We start from the raw sequence: 6,677 nt of genomic DNA, 5'->3' as shown, positions 1-6,677 counted from the left end.
CCTACCTCGTGGCCTCCTGTTTCCTTTCTTGATGTAGGTTCCAAGTCTCCCGGGTCTTGTTCGTTGAGAAAATCACGTTCCCGAAGGTTTCATTCCGTTTGGACTCCGTTTGATATTCCTTTTCTTCAAAACCCTAAAACAGGTAAAAAACAACAATTCTGGGCTGGGCCTCCGGTTAATAGGTTAGTCCCAAAAATAATATAAAAGTGGATAATAAAGCCCAATAATGTCCAAAACAGTACATAATATAGCATGGAGCAATCAAAAATTATAGATACGTTGGAGACGTATCAAGCATCCCCAAGCTTAATTCCTACTCGTCCTTGAGTAGGTAAATGATAAAAACAATATTTTTGATGTGGAGTGCTACTTGGCATAATTTTGATGTAATTCTTATCAATTGTGGTATGAATATTCAGATCCGAAAGATTCAAGACAAAAGTTCATATTGACATAAAAATAATAATAATTCAAGCATACTAACTTAGCAATTATGTCTTCTCAAAATAACATGGCCAAAGAAAGTTCATCCCTACAAAATCATATGGTTTAGTCATGTTTCATTTTCGTCACACAAGAATGCTCTCATCATGCACAACCCCGATGACAAGCCAAGCAATTGCTTCATACTTTAGTAATCTCAAACCTATAAACTTTCACACAATATATGAGTGCGAGCCATGGACATAGCACTATGGGTGGAATAGAATATAATGAGGGGGGTTATGTGGAGAAGACAAAAGGGAGAAAGTCTCACATCAACGAGGCTAATCAACAGGCTATGGAGATGCCCACCGATTGATGTTAATGCAAGGAGTAGGGATTGCCATGCAACAGATGCAGTAGAGCTATAAATGTATGAAAGCTCAACAAAAGAAACTAGTGGGTGTGCATCCAACTTGCTTGCTCACGAAGACCTAGGGCACTTGGGGAGGCCCATTATTGGAAGATACAAGCCAAGTTATATAATGAAAAATTCCCACTAGTATATGAAAGTGACAAAACAAGAGACTCTCTAACATAAAGATTAAGGTGCTACTTTGAAGCACAAGTGTGGCAAAGGATAGTAACATTGTCCCTTCTCTCTTTTTCTCTCATTTTTTTTCTTTTTTTGGGCCTTCTCTCTTTTTTTATGGCCTTTCTTTTTATTTATTTATTCCTCACTTGGGACAATGCTCTAGAAAATGATGATCATCACACTTCTATTTATTTACAACTCAATGATTAAAACTCGATACTAGAACAAAAGATGACTCTATATGAATGCCTCTGGCGGTGTACCGGGATATGCAATGGATCAAGAGTGACATGTATGAAAGAATTATGAATGGTGGCTTTGCCACAAATACTATGTCAACTACATGATCATGCTAAGCAATATGACAATGATGAATGTGTCATGATGAACAGAATGATGGAAAGTTGCATGGCAATATATCTCGGAATGGCTATGGAAATGCCATAATAGGTAGGTATGGTGGCTGTTTTGAGGAAGATATAAGGAGGTTTATGTGTGAAAGAGCGTATCATATCACGGGGTTTGGATGCACCAGCGAAGTTTGCGCCAACTCTCAATGTGAGAAAGGGCAATGCACGGTACCGAAGAGACTAGCAAGAATGGAAGGGTGAGAGTGCGTATAATCCATGGACTCAACATTAGTCATAAAGAACTCACATACTTACTGCAAAAATCTACAAGTCATCAAAAACCTCGGTACTACGCGCATGCTCCTAGGGGGATAGATTGGTAGGAAAAGACCATCGCTCATCCCCGACCGCCACTCATAAGGAAGACAATCAAATAACACCTCATGTTTCAAATTTGTTGCATAGCGTTTACCATACATGCATGCTACGGGACTTGAAAACTTCAACACAAGTACTTCTCAATTTCACAACTACTCAACTAGCATGACTTTGATATTATTACCTCCATATCTCAAAACAATCATCAAGCATCAAACTTCTCTTAGTATTCAAAACACTCTTAAGAAAATTTTACTAATCTTGAACACCTAGCATATTAGGATTTTAAGAAAATTACCATGCTATTAAGACTCTCAAAATGATCTAAGTGAAGCATGAGAGATCAATAGTTTCTATAAAACAAATCCACCACCGTGCTCTAAAAGATATAAGTGAAGTACTAGAGCAAAACTATATAACTCAAAGGATATAAGCGAAGCACATAGAGTATTCTAAAAAATTCCAAATCATATATGGCTCTCTCAAAAGGTGTGTACACCAAGGATGATTGTGGTAAACTAACAAGCAAAGACTCAAATCATACAAGACGCTCCAAGTAAAACACATATCATGTGGCGAATAAAAATATAGCTCCAAGTAAAGTTACCGATAGAAGTAGACGAAAGAGGGGATGCCTTCCAGGGCATCCCCAAGCTTTGGATTTTAGGTGTCCTTAGATTATCTTGGGGGTGCCATGGGCATACCCAAGCTTAGTCTCTTTCCACTCTTTGTTACATAATCCATCAAATCTTTACCCAAAACTTGAAAACTTCACAACACAAAACTTAAAGTAGAAAATCTCGTGAGCTCCGTTAGCGAAAAAAAATAAAAGACCACTTCAAGGTACTGTAATTAACTAATTATTTATTTATATTGGTGTTATACCTACTGTATTCCAACTTTTCTATGGTTTATAAACTATTTTACTAGCCATAGATTCATCAAAATAAGCAAACAACACACGAAAAACAGAATCTGTCAAAAACAGAACAGTCTGTATTAATCTGTAGCTAGCGCAAGATATGGAACTCCAAAAATTCTAAAATAAATTGCTGGACGTGAGGAATTTATCTATTAATCATCTGAAAAAATAATTAATTCAATAGAACTTTCCAAATAAAAATTACAGCAGTTCTCGTGAGCACTAAAGTTTCTGGTTTTTTACAGCAAGTTCAACAAGACTTTCCCCAAGTCTTCCCAACGGTTCTACTTGGCACAAACACTAATTAAACACAAAAAACACAACCAAAATAGAGGCTAGATAAATTATTTATTACTAAACAGGAGCAAAAATCAAGGAATAAAAATAAAATTGGGTTGCCTCTCAACAAGCGCTATCGTTTAACGCCCTAGCTAGGCATAACAAGCAAAAATAGATCTAGGTATTGCCATCTTTGGTAGGCAATCCATAAGTGGCTCTCATAATAGATTCATAAGGTAATTTAATTTTCTTTCTAGGAAAGTGTTCCATGCCTTTCCTTAATGGAAATTGGAATATAATATTTCCTTCCTTCATATCAATAATTGCACCAATCGTTCTACGGAAAGGTCTACCAAGAATAATAGGACATGAAGGATTGCAATCTATGTCAAGAAAATAAAATCTACGGGCACATAATTCCTATTTGCAACAATAAGAACATCATTAATTCTTCCCATAGGTTTCTTAATAGTGGAATCCGCAAGGTGCAAGTTTAGAGAGCAATCATCAAAATCACGGAAACCTAACAAATCACACAAAGTCTTTGGAATCATGGAAACACTAGCACCCAAAGCACATAAAGCATAGCATTCATGATCTTTAATTTTAATTTTAATAGTTGGTTACCACTCATCATAAAGTTTTCTAGGGATAGAAACTTCCAATTCAAGTTTTTCTTCGTAAGATTGCATCAAGGCATCAACGATATGTTTAGTAAACGCTTTATTTTGACTATAAGCATGAGGAGAATTTAGCACGGATTGCAACAAGGAAATACAATCAATAAAAGAGCAATTTTCATAGTTAAATTCCTTGAAACCCATAATAGTGGGTTTAGCAACATCTAGGGTTTTAATTTCTTCAATCCCACTTTTATCAAATTTAGCATCAAGATCAACAAATTTTGACTTCTTGGAACGCCTTCTAGGTAAAGGTGGATCATATTCAGTCCCATCATTATCGAGATTCATATTGCAAAACAAAGATTTAATAGGGGACACATCAATAGCTTTTAGATCTTCATCTTTATTTTCATAGGAACTAGAAGAACACGCTCTTATAAAGGCATCTTTCTTAGCACGCATCCTAGCGGTTCTTTCTTTGTACTCATCAATGGAAATTCTCATGGCTTTGAGAGACTCATTGATATCATGCTTAGGTGGAATAGATCTAAGTTTCAAAGAATCAACATCAAGAGAAATTCTATCAATGTTCCTAGCCAAATCATCAATCTTAAGCAATTTTTCTTCAATCATAGCATTAAAATTCTTTTGCAAAGTAATAAATTCTTTAATATTAGATTCAAAATCAGAGGGCATCTTATTATAATTTCCATAAGAATTGTTGTAGGAATTACCATAATTATTAGAGGGATTACTAGGATACGGCCTAGGATTGAAATTTCCTCTATACGCGTTGTTACCAAAATTGTTCCTACCAACAAAATTAACATCCATAGATTCATTATTATTCTCAATAAAATTAGACAAGGGTATATCATTAGGATCAGAAGAAACACTCTTATTAGCAAATAATTTCATAAGTTCATCCATCTTTCCACTCAAAACATTAATTTCTTCTATCGCATGCACCTTTTTATTAGTAGATCTTTCAGTATGCCATTGAGAATAATTAACCATAATATTATCTAGGAGTTTAGTAGCTTCTCCTAATGTGATTTCTATAAAAGTGCCTCCCGCGGCCGAATCTAAAAGATTTCTAGAAGCAAAATTCAATCCGGCATAAAAATTCTGAACAATCATCCACAAATTTAAACCATGAGTAGGGCAATTACGTATCATTAGTTTCATTCTCTCCCAAGCTTGTGCAACATGTTCATGATCAAGTTGCTTAAAATTCATAATATCATTTCTAAGAGAGATGATCTTCACGGGAGGAAAATACTTAGAGATAAAAGCATCTTTGCACTTATTCCATGAATCAATACTATTTTTAGGCAGAGACGAAAACCAAGCTTTAGCACGATCTCTAAGTGAAAAAGGAAATAGCTTCAATTTAACAATATGATTATCCACATCTTTCTTATTTTTCATGTCACACAAATCAACGAAGCTATTTAGATGGGTAGCGACATCTTCACTAGGAAGGCCGGAAAAAGGATCTTTCATGACAAGATTCAGCAAAGCAACATTAATTTCACAAGATTCAGCATCGGTAAGAGGAGCAATCGGAGTGCTAATAAAATCATTGTTCTTGGTATTGGTGAAGTCACACAATTTAGTATTATCTTGAGCCATCGTGACGAGCAAGCAAACTAACACGCAAGCAAACAAAAAGCAAGCGGGCAAAAAGAGGCAAAATAGAGAAAGAGAGGGAGGGTAGAGAGAGAGGGCAAATAAAACGGCAAGGGTGAAGTGGGGGAGAGGAAAATGAGAGGCAAATGGAGAATAATGTAATGCGGGAGATAAGGGTATGTGATGGGTACTTGGTATGTTGACTTTTGCGCAGACCTCCCCGGCAACGGCGCCAGAAATCCTTCTTGCTACCTCTTGAGCACTGCGTTGGTTTTCCCCGAAGAGGAAGGGATGACGCAGCAAAGTAGCGTAAGTATTTACCTCAGTTTTTGAGAACCAAGGTATCAATCCAGTAGGAGGCTACGCGCGAGTCCCTCGTACCTGCACAAAACAAATAAATCCCCGCAACCAACGCAAATAGGGGTTGTCAATCCCTATAGGGCCACTTACGAGAGTGAGATCTGATAGATATGATAAGATACTATTTTTGGTATTTTTGAGATAAAGATGCAAAGTAAAATAAAGGCAAAGTAAATAGCAAAGGAAATAACTAGGTAGTAGGAGATTAATATGATGAAGATGGACCCGGGGGCCATAGGTTTCACTAGTGGCTTCTGTCAAGAGCATAAGTATTCTACGGTGGGTGAACAAACTACTGTTGAGCAATTGACAGAATTGAGCATAGTTATGAGAATATCTAGGTATGATCATGTATATAGGCATCACGTCCGAGACAAGTAGACCGACTCCTGCCTGCATCTACTACTATTACTCCACTCATCAACCGCTATCCAGCATGCATCTAGAGTATTAAGTTAAAAACAGAGTAACGCCTTAAGCAAGATGACATGATGTAGAGGGATAGACTCATGCAATATGAAGAAAACCCCATCTTGTTATCCTCGATGGCAACAATACAATACATGCCTTTCTTCCCCTACTGTCACTGGGAAAGGACACCGCAATATTGAACCCAAAGCTAAGCACTTCTCCCATTGCAAGAAAGATCAATCTAGTAGGCCAAACCAAACTGATAATTCGAAGAGACTTGCAAAGACAACCAATCATACATAAAAGAATTCAGAGAAGATTCAAATATTATTCATATATAGACTTGATCATAAACCCACAATTCATCGGTCTCAACAAACACACCGCAAAAAGAAGATTACATCGAAATGATCTCCACAAGAGAGGGGGAGAACATTGTATTGAGATCCAAAAAGAGAGAAGAAGCCATCTAGCTACTAACTATGGACCCGTAGGTCTGAGGTAAACTACTCACACTTCATCGGAGGGGCTATGGTGTTGATGTAGAAGCCCTCCGTGATCGATGCCCCCTCCGGCGGAGCTTCAGAACAGGCCCCAAGATGGGATCCCGTGGATACAGAAAGTTGCGGCGGTGGAATTAGGGTTTTGGCTCCGTATCTGATCGTTTGGGGGTACGTAGGTATATATAGGAGGAAGGAGTACGT

This window comes from Triticum dicoccoides, chromosome 6A (assembly GCF_002162155.2).
Source record: "Triticum dicoccoides isolate Atlit2015 ecotype Zavitan chromosome 6A, WEW_v2.0, whole genome shotgun sequence".
Classification (NCBI taxonomy): Eukaryota; Viridiplantae; Streptophyta; class Magnoliopsida; order Poales; family Poaceae; genus Triticum; species Triticum dicoccoides.
The sequence above is the reverse complement of the archived record's forward strand: the minus strand, read 5'-3'. Positions refer to the sequence as shown.